General features: G+C 37.9%; 1 protein-coding gene across 1 annotated transcript in view; it reads right to left on the bottom strand.

The window, feature by feature from the left end:
• Positions 1–20,695, bottom strand: part of LOC128644513 (DDB1- and CUL4-associated factor 11-like) — a gene marked incomplete at its 3' end in the record, with an annotated part of 165,635 nt that extends 144,940 nt beyond the window's left edge. Inside the window, exon 1 of the mRNA XM_053697097.1 lies at positions 20,596–20,695. The remainder of the gene's footprint in view (positions 1–20,595) is intronic.
• Between the last annotated feature and the right edge of the window lie 1,835 nt (positions 20,696–22,530).

A 22,530-nucleotide genomic window follows, 5' to 3' on the forward strand; every position in this document is an offset into this window, starting at 1 on the left:
TTCATTAGGTTTTTTAAATATATGATCAGCCTTCAAAGTGTCTATCATCCCTTCAGTTTCACTGTCTTTCTGATGTAGAGGTAACAAAGTACTAATTACTTGGCATCGCTTATCTAGGCTTATACCCTGCCCACTTACACTGACTCGCATATAATGCTGCTGATTATCTGAAAAATAATACATTCTGTCCTGTTTACACATGCTACAGATTCTTAGGCCTAGATTTAGAGTTTGGCGTTAGCCGTCAAAACCAGCGTTAGAGGCTCCTAACGCTGGTTTTGGGCTACCGCTGGTATTTAGAGTCATGTAGGTAAGGGTCTAACGCTCACTTTCCAGCCCTGACTTTTCCATACCGCAGATCCCCCTTACGTCAATTGCGTATCCTATCTTTTCAATGGGATCTTTCTAACGCCGGTATTTAGAGTCGTGGCTGAAGTGAGCGTTAGAAATCTAACGACAAAACTCCAGCCGCAGCAAAAGGTCAGGAGTTAAGAGCTTTCTGGGCTAACGCCGGTTCATGAAGCTCTTAACTACTGTGCTCTAAAGTACACTAACACCCATAAACTACCTATGTACCCCTAAACGGAGGCCCCCCCACATCGCCGCCACTCTATTAAATTTTTTTAACCCCTAATCTGCCGACCGCACACCGCCGCCACTTACATTATCCCTATGTACCCCTAATCTGCTGCCCCTAACACCGCCGACCCCTATATTATATTTATTAACCCCTAATCTGCCGCCCCCAACGTCGCCTCCACCTACCTACATTTATTAACCCCTAATCTGCCGACCGGACCTCACCGCTACTCTATTAAATTTATTAACCCCTAAAGCTAAGTCTAACCCTAACACTAACACCCCCCTAAGTTAAATATAATTTAAATCTAACGAAATAAATTAACTCTTATTAAATAAATTATTCCTATTTAAAGCTAAATACTTACCTGTAAAATAAACCCTAATATAGCTACAATATAAATTATAATTATATTGTAGCTATTTTAGGATTAATATTTATTTTACAGGCAACTTTGTAATTATTTTAACCAGGTACAATAGCTATTAAATAGTTAATAACTATTTAATACCTACCTACTTAAAATAATTACAAAATTACCTGTAAAATAAATCCTAACCTAAGTTAAAATTAAACCTAACACTACACTATCATTACATTAATTAAATAAAATACCTACAATTAAACCTAACACTACACGATCAATAAATTAATTAAATACAATACCTACAAATAACTACAATGAAATAAACTAACTAAAGTACAAAAAATAAAAAAGAACCAAGTTACAAAAAATAAAAAAAATATTTACAAACATTAGAAAAATATTACAACAATTTTAAACTAATTACACCTACTACACCTACTCTAAGCCCCCTAATAAAATAACAAAGCTCCCCAAAATAAAAAAAATGCCCTACCCTATTCTAAAAATAAAATAGAAAAGCTCTTTTACCTTACCAGCCCTTAAAAGGGCCCTTTGCGGGGCATGCCCCAAAGAATTCAGCTCTTTTGCCTGTAAAAAAAAAAGATGGAGTCCCTCGAATTCCGATTGGCTGATAGGATTCTATCAGCCAATCGGAATTAAGGTAGGACAATTCTGATTGGCTGATGGAATTGTAATGTGGTGGGTTGTAATGTTGGGGGGGGGTATTGTATGTTTTTTTTTTTTTTACAGGCAAAAGAGCTGAATTCTTTGGGGCATGCCCCGCAAAGGGCCCTTTTAAGGACTGGTAAGGTAAAAGAGCTTTTCTATTTTATTTTTAGAATAGGGTAGGGCATTTTTTTATTTTGGGGGGCTTTGTTATTTTATTAGGGGGCTTAGAGTAGGTGTAATTAGCTTAAAATTGTTGTAATATTTTTCTAATGTTTGTAAATATTTTTTTATTTTTTGTAACAGTTTTTTTATTTTTTGTACTTTAGTTAGTTTATTTAATTGTATTTATTTGTAGGTATTGTATTTAATTAATTTATTGATAGTGTAGTGTTAGGTTTAATTGTAACTTAGGTTAGGATTTATTTTACAGGTAATTTTTTAATTATTTTAAGTAGGTAGCTATTAAATAGTTCTTAACTATTTAATAGCTATTGTACCTGGTTAAAATAATTACAAAGTTGCCTGTAAAATAAATATTAATCCTAAAATAGCTACAATATAATTATTATTTATATTGTAGCTATATTAGGGTTTATTTTACAGGTAAGTGCTTTAAATAGGAATAATTTATTTAATAAGAGTTAATTTATTTCGTTAGATTTAAATTATATTTAATTTAGGGGGGTGTTAATGTTAGGGTTAGACTTAGCTTTAGGGGTTAATAAATTTTATAGAGTAGCGGTGAGGTCCGGTCGGCAGATTAGGGGTTAATACTTGAAGTTAGGTGTCAGCGATGTTAGGGAGGGCAGATTAGGGGTTCATACTATTTATTATAGGGTTAGTGAGGCGGATTAGGGGTTAATACATTTATTATAGTAGCGGTGAGGTCCGGTCGGCAGATTAGGGGTTAATTATTGTAGGTAGGTGGAGGCGACGTTGGGGGCGGCAGATTAGGGGTTAATAAATATAATATAGGGGTCGGCGGTGTTAGGGGCAGCAGATTAGGGGTACATAGGGATAACGTAGGTTGCGGCGGTGTAGGGAACGGCAGATTAGGGGGTTAAAAAAAAATATGCAGGTGTCAGCGATAGCGGGGGCGGCAGATTAGGGGTTAATAAGTGTAAGGTTAGGGGTGTTTAGACACGGGGTACATGTTAGAGTGTTAGGTGCAGACTTAGGAAGTGTTTCCCCATAGGAAACAATGGGGCTGCGTTAGGAGCTTAACGCTGCTTTTTTGCAGGTGTTAGGTTTTTTTTCAGCTCAAACTGCCCCATTGTTTCCCATGGGGGAATCGTGCACGAGCACGTTTTTGAAGCTGGCCGCGTCCGTAAGCACCGCTGGTATTGAGAGTTGCAGTGGCGGTAAATTATGCTCTACGCTCCCTTTTTGGAGCCTAACGCAGCCATTCTGTGAACTCTAAATACCAGCGGCATTTAAAAGGTGCGGGGGGGAAAAAGCATGCGTTAGCTACGCGGGTCGTTACCGACAAAACTCTAAATCTAGGCGTTAGTTTCTATTGATGGTACAAGCCACATTTCTGTAGTAATATTTGATCCTATTTATTTAAAAAAAATAAAAAAAAAAAAATAAAAAAAAAAGAGGCTCACACTAGAAAGTCCTTAGACCTTACCCTCTCTCAAGCTCACTGAGTTACGCCAGCTGGAAAAGGTCATTGTCTCAACGATATTAAAACTCATATTCGTACACTTAAATTGTGTAGAGTACAACATAATTTACTCAGACTTAAACAACTTTTCTATAGTAAGTGCAATAAGGCAGATACTATGATTGCCAATAAATTACGATGCTGCGTGAATGCTACCCATATTTACAAAATTAAATATGGTGACCAAATTCTACTTAACCCAACCCTTATTGGTAAAAGGTCTGCAGATTATTAAAAATCTCTCAACATTGAAAGCATGACCTCTACAACAATCTCGTCTAGTTAGGGAATCCTTAACTGTCCTCATTTCTCTTGAGGAAGTCACCACAGCAATTAAAAAAAACCTTTAACCCCATAAAAAGCTCCAGGGCAAGATGTATTAAGTGCTATATTCTATAAAATTTATAAATCTGAACTCTCACCATTACGACTTTTTCACGAAGCCTACGAAAGTGGCTCCTTATATAGGGAGTTCTTACAGGCCTCTAACTACCATCCCTAAACCTGATAAAGACCCTGCGTTTTGTGAGAATTATAGACCCATCTCATTAATTAACATGGACATTACGATATTTTAATTATTTTTAGCTAAATCGCATTGCTCTTCTCCTGCCCTCTTTGGTCAGTACTGACCAAGTGGGATTTGTTACTAACAGAGAGGGCCCACGAGAATACTCAACACTTACTTAATATTTTCCACAAGTTTACAAGGATTAACAGACCTTTCTCTGTGATCTCTTTAGGCGCCAAGAAGGCATTTGATCACATTAGATGGGACTACCTTTGGGAAGCATTAGAGACCTTTTGCTTCCCTACTGAAAATCATCTGGCAATTAGAGCCCTTTATTCAGCCCCAACAGCTTTTATTCCACAACCCCTACTTTTTGGCCTCGCAATTGAGCCTCTAGCAGAAAACATCTGGTCAGCTCAAGCAAAAGATGACATTACGCTCTTTGGCACGAACCAGAAAACTGCATAATTTGGCGATGACACTACTATATATTCACAGCTAACCCTTCAGAATCCCTTCCACATTAACTCAACATACTAATGAAATTCAGAGAATTATCCTTTTACAAATTGAATCTTCCAAAAAAAAAAAGCCTTACTATGGTGTCTCAAAATAATTTATACCAAGGCCTTACAAAACAAATACACCTTTAAGTGGTCTAGTTGTTCCATTAATCATTTAGGAGTGTTTATTTCTAAATCACCACACTGATTCAAGATAACTATATTCCTCTCTTACATGGGCTAAGGAAACTTAGAACTAAATGGAACTTCTCGGCTGTCTCATGGCTGGGCAGAATCACTTCACTACCTAGACATTTACTACTTCAATTTCAATACGGAAAGACTGATTATATCTGGCAGGGACAAGGTTCAAGAGTTGCACACACAACTCTACAACATCCAGTTTCATAGGGAGGAAGGGTTCCCCCCTAAGGGCTTCCCCCTAAGGCAACAAGCTAGTAAATGGAGATACATTAAGCAAGTCTCCCTTCCTTACTATTTATATCTAGTAGACCTAATTTGAGCCCCCCCGACCGCTACTGCAGAAGTGTAGGAATTTTTAATTTAGTCATTCTCGAATCTTTGAGCATATGCGATAGAATTTGGCATTACTCAGACATGGCGTCAAATCCTTCCCCTATTCACTAATTAAAAAGGTACATAAAACAAGTTGGGATAGAGACAAAAACATAATTTATGCTTACCTGATAAATTTATTTCTCTTGTAGTGTATCCAGTCCACGGATCATCCATTACTTATGGGATATTAACTCCTCCCCAACAGGAAGTGCAAGAGGATTCACCCAGCAGAGCTGCTATATAGCTCCTCCCCTAACTGCCATTACCAGTCATTCGACCGAAAACATGCAGAGAAAGGAAAACCATAGGGTGCAGTGGTGACTGTAGTTTAATGGAAAAATTACCTGCCTTAAAGTGACAGGGCGGGCCGTGGACTGGATACACTACAAGAGAAATAAATTTAGCAGGTAAGCATAAATTATGTTTTCTCTTGTTAAGTGTATCCAGTCCACGGATCATCCATTACTTATGGGATACCAATACCAAAGCTAAAGTACACGGATGACGGGAGGGACAGGCAGGCTCTTTATACGGAAGGAAACACTGCCTGAAGAACCTTTCTCCCAAAAACAGCCCCCGAAGAAGCAAAAGTGTCAAATTTGTAAAATTTGGAAAAAGTATGAAGAGAAGACCAAGTTGCAGCCTTGCAAATCTGTTCAACAGAAGCCTCATTCTTAAAGGCCCAAGTGGAAGCCACAGCTCTAGTAGAATGTGCTGTAATTCTTTCAGGAGGCTGCTGTCCAGCAGTCTCATAGGCTAACCGTATTATGCTACGAAGCCAAAAGGAGAGAGAGGTAGCCGAAGCTTTTTGACCTCTCCTCTGACCAGAACAAACGACAAACAGGGAAGACGTTTGTCGAAAATCCTTAGTTGCCTGTAGATAAAATTTCAGGGCACGGACTACATCTAGATTGTGTAGCAGACGTTCCTTTTTCGAAGAAGGATTAGGACACAAAGATGGAACCACAATCTCTTGATTGATATTCCTGTTAGTGACCACCTTAGGTAGGAACCCAGGTTTAGTACGCAGAACTACCTTGTCTGAATGAAAAATCAGATAAGGAGAATCACAATGTAAGGCAGATAACTCAGAGACTCTTCGAGCCGAGGAAATCGCCATTAAAGAACAGAACTTTCCAAAATAACAACTTGATATCAATGGAATGAAGGGGTTCAAACGGAACCCCCTGTAAAACATTAAGAACTAAGTTCAAACTCCATGGTGGAGCAACAGTTTTAAACACAGGCTTGATCCTAGCTAAAGCCTGACAAAAAGCTTGAACGTCCGGAACTTCTGACAGACGTTTGTGTAAAAGAATGGACAGAGCTGAAATCTGTCCCTTTAAGGAACTAGCGGATAAACCCTTTTCTAAACCTTCTTGTAGAAGAGACAATATCCTTGGAATCCTAACCTTACTCCATGAGTAACTCTTGGATTCGCACCAATATAAGTATTTGCGCCATATCTTATGGTAAATCTTTCTGGTAACAGGCTTCCTAGCCTGTATTAAGGTATCAATAACTGACTCAGAAAAACCACGTTTTGATAAAATCAAGCGTTCAATTTCCAAGCAGTCAGCTTCAGAGAAATTAGATTTTGATGTTTGAAGGGACCCTGGATCAGAAGATCCTGTTTCAGAGGTAGCGACCAAGGTGGACAGGATGACATGTCCACTAGATCTGCATACCAAGTCCTGCGTGGCCATGCAGGCGCTATTAGAATCACTGATGCTCTCTCCTGTTTGATTCTGGCAATCAATCGAGGAAGCATCGGGAAGGGTGGAAACACATAAGCCATCCCGAAGGTCCAAGGTGCTGTCCAAGCATCTATCAGAACCGCTCCCGGATCCCTGGATCTGGACCCGTAACGAGGAAGCTTGGCGTTCTGTCGAGACGCCATGAGATCTATCTCTGGTTTGCCCCAACGTCGAAGTATTTGGGCAAAGACCTCCGGATGAAGTTCCCACTCCCCCGGATGAAAAGTCTGACGACTTAAGAAATCCGCCTCCCAGTTCTCCACTCCCAGGATGTAGATTGCTGACAGGTGGCAAGAGTGAGACTCTGCCCAGCGAATTATCTTTGATACTTCCATCATTGCTAGGGAGCTTCTTGTCCCTCCCTGATGGTTGATGTAAGCTACAGTCGTGATGTTGTCCGACTGAAACCTGATGAACCCCCGAGTTGTTAACTGGGGCCAAGCCAGAAGGGCATTGAGAACTGCTCTCAATTCCAGAATGTTTATTGGTAGGAGACTCTCCTCCTGATTCCATTGTCCCTGAGCCTTCAGAGAATTCCAGACAGCGCCCCAACCTAGTAGGCTGGCGTCTGTTGTTACAATTGTCCAGTCCGGCCTGCTGAATGGCATCACCCCTGGACAGATGTGGCCGAGAAAGCCACCATAGAAGAGAATTTCTGGTCTCTTGATCCAGATTCAGAGTAGGGGACAAGTCTGAGTAATCCCCATTCCACTGACTTAGCATGCACAATTGCAGCGGTCTGAGATGTAGGCGTGCAAAGGGTACTATGTCCATTGCTGCTACCATTAAGCCGATCACCTCCATGCATTGAGCTACTGACGGGTGTTGAATGGAATGAAGGACACGGCATGCATTTTGAAGCTTTGTTAACCTGTCTTCTGTCAGGTAAATCTTCATTTCTCCAGAATCTATAAGAGTCCCCAAGAAGGGAACTCTTGTGAGTGGAAAGAGAGAACTCTTCTTTTCGTTCACCTTCCATCCATGCGACCTTAGAAATGCCAGTACTAACTCTGTATGAGACTTGGCAGTTTGAAAGCTTGTATCAGAATGTCGTCTAGGTACGGAGCTACCGCAATTCCTCGCGGTCTTAGTACCGCCAGAAGAGCACCCAGAACCTTTGTGAAGATTCTCGGAGCCGTAGCCAATCCGAATGGAAGAGCTACAAACTGGTAATGCCTGTCTAGAAAGGCAAACCTTAGATACCGGTAATGATCTTTGTGAATCGGTATGTGAAGGTAAGCATCCTTTAAATCCACTGTGGTCATGTACTGACCCTTTTGGATCATGGGTAAAATTGTCCGAATAGTTTCCATTTTGAACGATGGAACTCTTAGGAATTTGTTTAGGATCTTTAAATCCAAGATTGGCCTGAAAGTTCCCTCTTTTTTGGGAACCACAAACAGATATGAGTAAAACCCTTGTCCTTGTTCCGACCGCGGAACCGGATGGATCACTCCCATTAATAAAAGATCTTGTACGCAGCGTAGAAACGCCTCTTTCTTTATTTGGTTTGTTGACAACCTTGACAGATGAAATCTCCCTCTTGGGGGAGAGAATTTGAAGTCTAGAAGGTATCCCTGAGATATGATCTCTAACGCCCAGGGATCCTGGACATCTCTTGCCCAAGCCTGGGCAAAGAGAGAAAGTCTGCCCCCCACTAGATCCGTTTCCCGGATCGGGGGCCCTCGATTCATGCTGTCTTAGGGGCAGCAGCAGGTTTCCTGGCCTGCTTGCCCTTGTTCCAGGACTGGTTAGGTCTCCAGCCTTGTCTGTAGCGAGCAACAGCTCCTTCCTGTTTTGGTGCAGAGGAAGTTGATGCTGCTCCTGCTTTGAAATTACGAAAGGAACGAAAATTAGACTGTCTAGCCTTAGGTTTGGCTCTGTCTTGAGGCAGGGCATGGCCTTTACCTCCTGTAATGTCAGCGATAATTTCTTTCAACCCGGGCCCGAATAAGGTCTGCCCTTTGAAAGGTATATTAAGCAATTTAGATTTAGAAGTAACGTCAGCTGACCAGGATTTTAGCCACAGTGCTCTGCGTGCCTGAATGGCGAATCCGGAATTCTTAGCCGTAAGTTTAGTTAAATGTACTACGGCATCTGAAATAAATGAGTTAGCTAACTTAAGGGCTTTAAGCTTGTGTGTAATCTCATCTAATGGAGCTGATTCAAGTGTCTCTTCCAGAGACTCAAACCAAAATGCTGCTGCAGCCCGTGACAGGCGCAATGCATGCAAGAGGTTGCAATATAAAACCTTGTTGAACAAACATTTTCTTAAGGTAACCCTCTAACTTTTTATCCATTGGATCTGAAAAGGCACAGCTATCCTCCACCGGGATAGTGGTACGCTTAGCTAAAGTAGAAACTGCTCCCTCCACCTTAGGGACCGTTTGCCATAAGTCCCGTGTGGTGGCGTCTATTGGAAACATCTTTCTAAATATCGGAGGGGGTGAGAACGGCACACCGGGTCTATCCCACTCCTTAGTAACAATTTCAGTAAGTCTCTTAGGTATAGGAAAAACGTCAGTACTCGCCGGTACCACAAAATATTTATCCAACCTACACATTTTCTCTGGTATTGCAACTGTGTTACAATCATTCAGAGCCGCTAACACCTCCCCTAGTAATACACGGAGGTTTTCCAGCTTAAATTTAAAATTTGAAATATCTGAATCCAGTTTGTTTGGATCAGAACCGTCACCCGCAGAATGAAGCTCTCCGTCCTCATGTTCTGCAAATTGTGACGCAGTGTCTGACATGGCCCTAATATTATCAGCGCACTCTGTTCTCACCCCAGAGTGATCACGCTTACCTCTTAGTTCTGGTAATTTAGCCAAAACTTCAGTCATAACAGTAGCCATAACCTGTAATGTGATTTGTAATGGCCGCCCAGATGTACTCGGCGCTACAATATCACGCACCTCCCGAGCGGGAGATGCAGGTACTGACACGTGAGGCGAGTTAGTCGGCATAACTCTCCCCTCGTTGTTTGGTGAAATATGTTCAATTTGTACAGATTGACTTTTATTTAAAGTAGCATCAATACAGTTAGTACATAAATTTCTATTGGGCTCCACTTTGGCTTTAGCACATATAGCACAGATATCTTCCTCTGAATCAGACATGTTTAACACACTAGCAAATAAACTAGCAACTTGGAAATACTTTTCAAGTAATTTACTATAATATGAAAACGTACTGTGCCTATAAGAAGCACAGAAAAAGTTATGACAGTTGAAAATTAATAAACTGAAAAAGTTATAGCATCAAATCTTTGTAAAAAACACAATTTTAGCAAAGGATTGCTCCCATTAGCAAAGGATAACTAACCCTGATAGCCTCCCCCTCACACATAACAGTGAGAGAGATCAGTAAACTGTAATAAATTAAATAAAACGACTGCCAAGTGGAAAAAAAATAGTGCCCAAAACATTTTTTCACCCAGTAACCTCAGAAAATTAAACGATTTTACATGCCAGCAAAAAACGTTTAACATTAATAAATTGAGTGTTATTAAAAAGCCTGTTGCTAGTCCCTGCAAATTAGGCTAAAGTTTTATGCATACAGTATAATTCCAGTGAAGTGCCATTCCCCAGAATACTGAAGTGTAAAAATATACATACATGACAGCCTGATACCAGTTGCTGCTACTGCATTTAAGGCTGAGTTTACATTATATCGGTATGGCAGAATTTCTCATCAATTCCATTGTCAGAAAATAATAAGCTGCTACATACCTCTTTGCAGATTAATCTGCCCGCTGTCCCCTGATCTGAAGTTTACCTCTCCTCAGATGGCCGAGAACAGCAATATGATCTTAACTACTCCGGCTAAAATCATAGAAAAACTCAGGTAGATTCTTCTTCAAATTCTACCAGAGAAGGAATAACACACTCCGGTGCTATTATAAAATAACAAACTTTTGATTGAAGGTATGAAACTAAGTATAATCACCACAGTCCTCTCACACATCCTATCTATTCGTTGGGTGCAAGAGAATGACTGGTAATGGCAGTTAGGGGAGGAGCTATATAGCAGCTCTGCTGGGTGAATCCTCTTGCACTTCCTGTTGGGGAGGAGTTAATATCCCATAAGTAATGGATGATCCGTGGACTGGATACACTTAACAAGAGAAATATAATATGCATTTTAATTACTTTAACTGCAAATTTATACTGCAGTGCCTCGCCATTAACCCTTTCTTTTAAGTTTCCGAATTGTACAGCTCGGACACCCCCCCCCCACAATTCCTTTTATGGCTGCATCTATATCCACCTTTGATTTGGTATAATTGAAGACTTTAAAGGGACAGTCAACACCAGAATTTTTGTTGTTTTAAAAAGGTAGATAATCCCTTAATTACCCATTTCCCAGTTTTGCATAACCAACAAAGTTATAATAATACAGTTTTAGCTCTGTAATTACCTTGTATCTAAGCCTATGCAGACTGCCCCCTTATTTCAGTTCTTTTGAAAGACTAGCATTTTAGCCAAATCAGTGCTCACTCCTCGGTAAATTCACGTTTATAAGCTCAATGTTATCTATATGAAACACATGAACTAATACCCTCTAGTGTTGAAAAACGGTAAAAATGCATTTAGATTAGAGTCGGCCTTTAAGGTCTAAGAAATTAGCATATGAACCTTCTAGGTTTAGCTTTCAACTAAGAATACAGCAAAATTGGCGATAAAAGTAAATTGGAAAGTTGTTTAAAATTGCATGCTTTATTTGAATCATGGAAGTTTTTTTTTTACTTGACTGTCCCTTTAACACTTATCTGCTGGAGAATGCCTAGAAGCAAATAAGCTACTGTGAACTCAGTTGAAATACAATGCCTGTGTTTCTGATGCTAAAACACTGATAATGGGGGTGCATCAGACTACTCCAGACAGCATGGCTACGTAACTAATTTTTCTTATTTTTGAACATTTTAAAATACTTGCAAGCAATATTTAAACAATTTTTATGCAAATTATTCTTAATTAGCCCTTTAATGATATGCACAGATCAACATGTTTTATGGCACTTTAAGGGGCCTACTTAATGGCCTCCCTGAATCTCATCCAAATGTATGGTTTCGTATAGAAGCTTCTACAGTTTCTGATCTAGCTGCCCCAAACCAATACAAACCCATTCCCCAACTTTCCTCAGAGTGCCCCCCACCTAATATTCTCATTTTTGAGTAAACTCACATTAAAAGTTTCCTGCACAGTTGGGTTTTGACCACAAATCTATTAGACACAAGACAATTAGTGAGATTAGGTTGTGTGTGAGTGGAAGACTTTATAAACTTATCTTTTCATTAACAACATTATGGAAGGAGCTATTTCCGCCTAATAAAGCGGTCTTACTTGCGTGGTAACATTTTAAAATCAACCATACCCCTCTGTCAAGGTATTTGAAATATTATTAGATCATATATACAGGTATAATTATTTGATAGGTCTGTGGATGTGTACATCAAATAATTCATTTAACTTCTAAAAGCTGCAAATGGACACTGTATAGAAACCAGCCCCCACCCTCTCTTATCAAATGGATTGCTTGTAGAACAAATAAATGTTTTAAAATAAACTTAGAGAAAACATTTGGTCTAATTAACTTAAAGGGACAACTGTACCCAAAATGTTTCTTTCGTGATTCAGATTGAGCATGAAATTTTAAGCAACTTTCTAATTACTCCTATTATCAAATTTTCTTCATTCTCTTGGTATCTTTATTTGAAATGCAAGAATGTAAGTTTAGATGCCGGCCCATTTTTGGTGAACAACCTGGGTTGTCCTTGCTGATTGGTGGATAAATTCATCCACCAATAAAAAAAGTGCTGTCCAGAGTACTGAAACCAAAAAAGCTTAGATGCCCTTCCTTTTTCAAATAATGATAGCAAGAGAACGAACAAAAATTGATAATAGGAGTAACTTAGAAAGTTGCTTAAAATTGCATGCTCTTTCTGAATTACAAAAGAAAAAAATTTGGTTCAGTGTCCCTTTAAGCAATCACTCAAAAAAGGAATGACCATGTTTATTTGAATATATGCAAAGTTTTATAGCTTGAGACAGGATGGGTCACAAAGTCATTAAAAGAAATTGCTTTCAGGTTTGTCTTTGGAGAGATCATTTAAAAAGGAACACTTTCTTGCTGAGGTGTGAAAACTAGAGACCCCATCAGATGGTAATTAAGCTTTTCTTGTGGCTCTAAAACATTTGGTGATCAGAGAGAGGGTCAATCTAAATAGCTGGATTCCTTTTTCAACTAAATTATCTTTCCAAACAAGATAAGCATAGTACTGAAATTGCAGGAAACCCCTTGGTTGTTTGAGTCAGTGGTCTGTGTTTTTGAGTGGGGGGTGTGCTCAGAGGTCCTCTGGGGTTTCTCACCTAGATCTTTGTGACTTCAAGGGGAGGCTTATGCTGGCAGACATGTGTGATGACAACACAATGGCTCACTGAATCTCTGACACTTGAAGACGTACTGCAGACATACGGCTGGGGGAAGGTAACACACACACAGTGAAAGCACATGGCTTGCATTATAATTTCAAATTTCACTGCTTAAAACAACTGTATTTATATTTCAAGTAAAATATACTTAAGCATTGTAGGAAAATATATATTTTAATGGATATGAGAATGTCTATTTATGTGATATTAAATACAGGGAGTGCAGAATTATTAGGCAAATTAGTATTTTGACCACATCATCCTCTTTATGCATGTTGTCTTACTCCAAGCTGTATAGGCTCAAAAGCCTACTACCAATTAAGCATATTAGGTGATGTGCATCTCTGTAATGAGAAGGGGTGTGGTCTAATGACATCAACACCCTATATCAGGTGTGCATAATTATTAGGCAACTTCCTTTCCTTTGGCAAAATGGGTCAAAAGAAGGACTTGACAGGCTCAGAAAAGTCAAAAATAGTGAGATATCTTGCAGAGGGATGCAGCACTCTTAAAATTGCAAAGCTTCTGAAGCGTGATCATCGAACAATCAAGCGTTTCATTCAAAATAGTCAACAGGGTCGCAAGAAGCGTGTGAAAAAACCAAGGCGCAAAATAACTGCCCATGAACTGAGAAAAGTCAAGCGTGCAGCTGCCAAGATGCCACTTGCCACCAGTTTGGCCATATTTCAGAGCTGCAACATCACTGGAGTGTCCAAAAGCACAAGGTGTGCAATACTCAGAGACATGGCCAAGGTAAGAAAGGCTGAAAGACGACCACCACTGAACAAGACACACAAGCTGAAACGTCAAGACTGGGCCAAGAAATATCTCAAGACTGATTTTTCTAAGGTTTTATGGACTGATGAAATGAGAGTGAGTCTTGATGGGCCAGATGGATGGGCCCGTGGCTGGATTGGTAAAGGGCAGAGAGCTCCAGTACGACTCAGACGCCAGCAAGGTGGAGGTGGAGTACTGGTTTGGGCTGGTATCATCAAAGATTAGCTTGTGGGGCCTTTTCGGGTTGAGGATGGAGTCAAGCTCAACTCCCAGTCCTACTGCCAGTTTCTGGAAGACACCTTCTTCAAGCAGTGGTACAGGAAGAAGTCTGCATCCTTCAAGAAAAACATGATTTTCATGCAGGACAATGCTCCATCACACGCGTCCAAGTACTCCACAGCGTGGCTGGCAAAGAAAGGGTATAAAAGAAGAAAATCTAATGACATGGCCTCCTTGTTCACCTGATCTGAACCCCATTGAGAACCTGTGGTCCATCATCAAATGTGAGATTTACAAGGAGGGAAAACAGTACACCTCTCTGAACAGTGTCTGGGAGGCTGTGGTTGCTGCTGCACGCAATGTTGATGGTGAACAGATCAAAACACTGACAGAATCCATGGATGGCAGGCTTTTGAGTGTCCTTGCAAAGAAAGGTGGCTATATTGGTCACTGATTTGTTTTTGAATGTCAGAAATGTATATTTGTGAATGTTGAGATGTTATATTGGGTTTCACTGGTAAAAATAAATAATTGAAATGGGTATATAATTTGTTTTTTGTTAAGTTGCCTAATAATTATGCACAGTAATAGTCACTGCACACACAGATATCCCCCTAAAATAGCTAAAACTAAAAAAAAACTAAAAACTACTTCCAAAAATATTCAGCTTTGATATTAATGAGTTTTTTTGGGTTCATTGAGAACATGGTTGTTGTTCAATAATAAAATTAATCCTCAAAAATACAACTTGCCTAATAATTCTGCACTCCCTGTATATATTATTGGTAAGAACATAGTCAATTTGTATTTAATAGATTTAAAGAGAGCAGTTTATATTTTTGCTTATATTCATAGTCCCGTATAGGGTTAAGTTTATCTTTTGTATGCTAAGTAATTCATCTGTGCAAAATATAGAATATATATATCTTAGAATTGGTTTTAATTATAAATAACTGTTTACATTAAGAATATATGTATTTTTAGTATCCTAATTAGAATTGTATTAGAATCAATTGTAGCTAAATAGCTGAGATTATATATATATATATATATATATATATATTTATTTATTTATTTTTTTTAAACAAAAAAAAGTGGAACAAAAATATTATTTGTAAAATATAGATTTTCATCTATAATGTTTTGTCAGAATCAATTAGTATTGAGATATCTATGCTGTATAGTACACTTATAGGAGCAGTGCTTAAGCATTAGACTAAATTGTAACTTAGGACAGAACTCACTATTGAGGTGTGTCGGAAAAGTATGCTTTTTTGCACTATTATGTTATTAAAGCAGATTTTTTAGTAAGGATACTGAAAAACTGTATAAAAAATAACTTTTTATCTAATTTAAATAAAAAGACAGCAAATGTTAATGTTCTTCTAATAGGACAATATATATATATATATATATATATATAATATATATATATATATATATATATATATATATATATATATATATATATATATATATATATATATATTGTCCTATTGTTTAACTAAGCACTGTTAAAATTGTATTGCTTGAATGTTAGCAATTAAATATCTTGGAATCTCATGGTGTTAACTGAATTAAATTCTATTGTGAATAAGGTAAACTTGCATGAACTCTGCACAGCATATTTGAATAGTTTTTAAACGCGTATAATATTGATTCACATTCTGATTCCTACAAATATATTTCAATTTGTTAATAGATATTTACTAATAATAAAGAATTCAGGAATTTATATTAATTTTATTGTCTTAGTATATGAATATTTGATTGTGGGTTTAGTTTAAAGAAAGATTGTTAAATATATTAAGTTATAACCCTGCCATATACTCACATATTATTTAGAGAGTACTGCTAAGATTCTTATAAATATACTGACACCTCAAAGATTGACAAAAATCCATTATCATAATGAAGAAAGGCCCTCCATTGTGTTACCCTATATGAGACAGAATATAAAATATTAGCGCATTGGTATTACACTCCCCTTAGACTCCCTAAAACCCCAGAGGCAGCACTACTACATCTAGGAATACAATTGCATCCTACACAACAAAGGCTATTATTGTGCCTATTTGCTTACAGCAGTCAGATTGACTATAGCTAGATCATGAAAGAATAGCACTCCCCCCAAATTGTAATGAAGTACTAAACATCATGAGCTACATCCATGGTATGGAAAGGTATGTTTTTTATACCATGGATAACCTCACTTTGTTTGAATTAATCTGGGCCGACTGGGTATCTTTATTTCCAACTAATTAGAATTTCCCCACTAAATAACTATGTAGCTATACTTATACTTCTGAAATTTAGGCGAACAGTAGGAAAGAATAGTGAGAGATAAAGTTAAAAAGGGAGGTGATAAAGAGCGAGAAGGAAGCTATCAGAGAAGGGGACTAGTAGAGGAGGAAAGAGGAAAAAAGTAGCCAAGAAGAGGAAAAAGGAGCTTAGGCAGGAAAAACACACAAAGGATATATAGAGCATCAAACGAGAAATAGGAGCATAGCATATTTATTGACGGGCAAGGAGCCAAACGTGACAGTTTTCTTGAGTTCCCCATTTTATTCTTTCCTCTCTCCTCCCTTATTTCTCTTTACTCTCTCTCTCAGTTCTTTTCAGCAGTCTAATTCATATTGTCATTATGATATCTAGTGAAATCGTTCACTTATCTCAATTATAGTAATTTATAGTTCTTCTAATAGACATTCCAAAACCTTAGCACCTTGTTATGATGTACTAAAACACGTTCCCACAATTTAGATCTCGCTCTATTACTTAAAGGGACATGAAACCAAAAATGTTTCTTTCATGATTCAGAGCATGTGATTTTTAAACAACTTTCAAATTTGCTTCTATTATCTAAATTGCTTAATTCTCTTGGTATCCTTAGTTGAAAAGCATATCTAGGTAGGCTCATGGGTTAAAATGCATTACTGGGAGCAAACTGCTCATTGGTGGCTGCACCAAAATTCCTCTTTTCATTGGTTCAACAGATGTCTTCAGATAGCTCCCAGTACTGCATAGTAGGTCCTTCAAAAAAAGGTTCCAAAAGAATGAAGCAACTTAGATAAAAGAAGTAAATTGAAAGTTGTTTAAAATTGCGTGTTCTATTTGAATCATGAAAAATAAAAAAAGTTGAGTTACATGTTCCTTTAACCTAAACAGGAAGTGAAATGCCCCCTGTGTTTCATTTACACATTGTAATACCCTCTCTTTTTCATCAATAAAAATTCTTTGAAGAAAAAAAAAAGAGAAAGTTATTGCATAAATTAAATATACGTGTGTGTATAAAAATTATATATATATATATATATATATATATATATATATATAAAAACAGAAGTAGTGAATCCCAGACGGCCTCCGTGTTGTAGCCAGGATCCAAACAAGCAGGCACACAGGATTTTTCATAAACACTCCGTTTTAATGCAGTAATTGGTTTAATTTACTGCCATTTAAAACGGAGTGTTTATGAAAAATCCTGTGTGCCTGCTTGTTTAGGAGACCGTACCGTGGGATTCACTGCTTCTGTTCTACTATGTGTATTTTCTCAGTGAGAGCACCAGGCAGCTGAATTGATAAAGTGAGTGCCGTACATTTCTGCAATTTTGTGTGTATAAATATATATATATAATTATTATTATTATATTATGCTGGGGGGGCAATGAAGGGACCATTATATACAGTAGAATTGCTTAATACACATAAAAAAAAAAAAAATCTGACATATATAGGTAATGCGGTATGAAGCTCATCGTACGCATAACGTAAATTTATGTCCGAGCTGATGGGAAGCTCCAGCAGTTCGGCTGTAACTATTTATGAGGGAAGAGAGCCGTTTGGGAGAGATCACGAGGTGGGAGAGTAATCTCTATGCTACAACTAAATTAACCGTACAAGCTAGCAGATTAACCCTTTCACTGCTGTGAATAATAGAAAGTATGAGTGCGCAGCTGCAATTAGTGCAATCAAATTACCAAAAACCAATGGCAAAGCCATATATGCTTCTGCTATTTGAACAAAGTGGATCCAGGAGAATTATTTCCAATCATGTGTTTAATGATTGCACAAGCAGTATGTAAATCACTTCAGTGAGAATTTTGTGAAAAAGTATTTTTTTTTTTTTATATGATCGCTTTTGGCGGTGAAATGGTGGCATGAAATACACCAAAATGGGCCTAGATCGATACTTTTGGTTCTTTACTTAAAAATAAAAGATCAAAGGCTATATTTCTGTTTTAATGAAATGATATCAAAAAATGTATTTTGGGCAAGTTCCTCGCATTGAAATTACTGCTAGCAAAGTGTTTAAAAGGACATTCCAGTCAAAATTTAAATGCACAGATGAATTACATCTTCAAGTAAAAACATAGTTGCCATATACATGTACAGTATTGGCAAAAATGCTTCTAGTAAAAGTTATTAAGGTTTTAGTGTTGACAATACTGTGTACATTTTGATAATTGGAGAAAATGGGAAGTTTTTTAAAAAATGGCTGCTCTGTTTGAATAATTAAAGTGTAATTTTGACTTTAGTGTCCCCTTTGAGGATTAGGCCTAGGAGGAAGAGCTTGCAATAAAGGATTCAGTTAGAAGATGTTTAATATTTATCCTCCTGTCAATGAGGATCATTTAAGGGTGTGGAAGATTTGTAAAAGGTCTGGTAAGGGTTAATTGTGCTTGGGATGGTTGCGGTTATGGCTTTTCAAATTACTTCTTTACATTTGCTTTCACTTTTAGGTTTGCCAAGTCCTTTGTTCCAAACATATTTCATGTTTCAGTGGTATTTTAAAAAAGATTTTTTTTTTTTATTATTATTATTATAAAAACATTTAGCCAAGGTCTTAGATTATGAAATCTGATATTAATACTGTTTTTGATACATTTAATGTTTTTGTGTTTTTACTGATTCTATCTAGATTGATGCATAGCTTAACCTTTTGAACATTTTATATAAAATAGACATTTCCAAAGATTATTTTTAAGGTCTGTATATACAGGTATACCTCAATTTACAGTGCTTACCTAATACAGCACTGATGTGGAGTTGAAGCGCAACCTCCAAGGATTTTGAAACAGTACTGTACTCATCATGAGATTGCGAGAAAGGCAACTGACACCATTTTTTGTGCGCCATTCGGTCTATTTACAGAATTCAGGTACATTCTGTGTCTCAGTGTTGTAGTCTGGCAAATTTGACTGTACAGTTTTAATTAAATATTGTGCTGTACTGTGCTAGGGCTATGCTAAACTTAGAGCTATTGCACACCTAATATATGTTAGCTCAAACATGTTTTTAAGTTTTAAAAAACACTAGCAAGTAAAAAAAAAAAAAAAAGCTAAAACTGCCTTGTTTCACTTTTAAAAAAGGGACAGTCTAGTCAAATTTAGACTTTATGATTTAGATAGGGCATGTAATTGTAAACAACTTCCCAATTTACATTTATCACCACATTTTATTTTGTTAATTTGGTTCATTCTTAGTTGAAAGCTAAACCTAGGTAGTCTCATATGCTGATATCTAAGCCCTTGAAGGCCGCCTCTTATCTGAATGCATTTGACAGTCTGTACAGCTAGAGGGTGTTAGTTCATGTGTGCCATATAGATAACATTGCGCTCACGCCAGAGGAGTTACTTGCATTGGCTAAAATGCAAGTCTGTCAAAAATACTGAAGGGGACAGTCTAAAGAGGCTTAGTTACAAGGTAATCATAACCGTGTTGGTTCTGCAAAACTGGGGAATGGGTAATAAAGGGATTATCTATATTTTTAAACTATAACAATTCTGGAGTAGACTGTCCCTTTAAGGCAGTTTTTCACTTTTCAGCAAGGCTCCGGTCCCTAAACCGCTATATGGAGGTATAACTGTATAAACCTTTTTAAGGATAACCCTGTGTGAGCACAGATGTGTTAGTCAGGGCCAGCAATTTTTCTCACATTGGATTAACAAAAAAAAAAATCTTGAGAATAAATGTTGAACAATCCAAGATAAAAAGTATTTAATCAGCTTACAGTGTGCTTAATACTGTACATTCATTTAGATGACAGTTACACAAATTTCACATTGAATTGCCAATAATATATAATCACACTAGCATTACTCTGTATTAAAGTACACATACTGACTACACAATGATGCCTCTCACTGTAGAATATGGATACAAGTTACATCCAAAATGCTCACATGTGCAGTACAAGTAGCAGTTACACAATAACTGCTCATACTGCATCATTATGTAAAGTCAGGCACAAACAACACACTACCCGCACTTTACATAATATATACCTAAACATACACATTGGCAGGTACTATATACCTACAAACATATATTGCTGTGCTATATAGTGCTCTTCTATAACACTCCAGCAATAACGCGATCTTTGAAACAATAGTAACATATCGTGCATTAATTTTGCGATATATATAAATCTACACGGTGCATTTATGATTATTATACAGTATATGGATTACATAGATAAGTAAAACAAAACGGGCTTTACATGCAATAGTTACTTACTGACAACTTACTCTGTTTACATCTCCTGCTCAGATGTCCCTCTGCTGCTTCCGCTTCCAGGACTCACCAAGTGATTGGCATGAGATAGGCCGACCAGTAACCGAGGGCGAGCTCATGATTCTGATTGGTTCTTTTTACATCCGCCCTTTAATAACGTACCTTACCTGCTGTGGGTGGGTTTTATTGTGTGATTGACAGATTGAATGTCCCGTTGTCAAACGCGGTTACAAGTTTAGTTTACCATTGCGATTAAAATGTCTGTTAATATGTTTATTAAAAATGTGTCGTGGAAGAATTATATTCTGTTTATTTCCAGTACTACGAATATTGATTTGGGCTGCGCAAACTTTTGTAGGGAAGAGAAAGGGTTATGCAGATCCCAGCTTCATAAAAAGTGTATGGATAGTGTTTGACCAGCAGTCTATAAGCAACCTATTAAGCGTTTTATTAGCACATACTTTCTAAACAAACAAAAAAAATGTCATGCCCGATAATAAAAATAGCGGTGCCAAGTCTAACATATAGTGAGAGAGTGTATAACACTGCATATCATTTTAAAAATAGTGGCTCACTGGCATCAAAAAAGTGACACAAGCTGGTTCTTATGCATTGTATACTTATTTTGTTTGTCACTTAAGCAGTATATGTTAGCTTTTTAAAATATTCTAATATATAGCTGAATTAGCACTTAAGTTATATGTCTTTATAAAGGGACAATTTTAAACAACTTTCCAATTAACTTTTATCACCAATTTTTGCTTTATTCTCTTGGTATTCTTAGTTGAAAGCTAAACCTAGGAGGTTCATATGCTAATTTATTAGACCTTGAAGGCCGCCTCTAATCTAAAAGCATTTTGACAGTTTTTTTTACCACTAGAGGGCGTTAGTTCATGTGTTTCATATAGATAACAATGTGCTCACGGACGTGAAGCTCCTAGGAGTGAGCAATGATTGGCTAAAATGCAAGTCTGTCAAAATAACTGAAATAAGGGGGCAGTTTGCAGAGGCTTAGATACAAGGTAATCACAGAGGTAAAAAGTGTATTATAACTGTTGGTTATGCAAAACTGGGGAATGGGTGATAAAGGGATTATCTACCTTTTTAAACAACACACAATCTGGTGTTGACTGTCCCATTAACCCCTTAACGACCAACGACGTATGGGGTACGTCCTGCAAAAAAATGCAGTTAATGACCAAGGACGTACCCCGTACGTCGTTGGTCTTTGAAAGCAGTGGAAGCGATCCTGATCACTTCCAACTGCTTTCATGTTATAGCAGTGATGCCTCGATATTGAGGCATCCTGCTATAACATTTTTTAGCCGTCCGATGCAGAGAGAGCCACCCTGTGGCCCTCTCTGCATCGGCCATTGATGGCCATGTTCGTTGGTGGGTGGGAGCTTACCAAGGGAGGCGGGTGGGCAGCCATCGGTGGGAAGGGGGGCGGGATTGATTGCGGGTGCGCGCGCGTGCACAGGAGCGGGGCGCGGGCGGGTGGGAACCCTACACTATGAAACAATGATGGTACTCGGTGGGAGTGAGGGTGGGCAGCTCAAAACTTTAGCAGCTCAAATGTTTAGCGATCTGGTAGGGGTTGGGGGGTTGGGGGTTGAGGGAGGGCAGCTACACTACAGAAAATAGTATTTTTTAAAAAAATAAATAAAAAAAAAACATTTCATTTCAAACTGGGCACTGGCAGACAGCTGCCAGTACCCAATATGGTGCAATAAGGCAGAGAGAGGGGGGTTAGAGAGCTGTTTGGGGGGGGGGATCAGGGAGGTTGGGGGCTAAGGGAGGATACTACAGAACAGAATTATTATTTAAAAAAAAAAAAAAAAAAAAAAAAAAAAACTCTATTTCTTTCATGTAATTAGCAAGAGTCCATGAGCTAGTGACGTATGGGATATACATTCCTACCAGGAGGGGCAAAGTTTCCCAAACCTCAA

The sequence above is a fragment of the Bombina bombina genome, unplaced genomic scaffold, assembly GCF_027579735.1.
Source record: "Bombina bombina isolate aBomBom1 unplaced genomic scaffold, aBomBom1.pri scaffold_798, whole genome shotgun sequence".
NCBI lineage: Eukaryota > Metazoa > Chordata > Amphibia > Anura > Bombinatoridae > Bombina > Bombina bombina.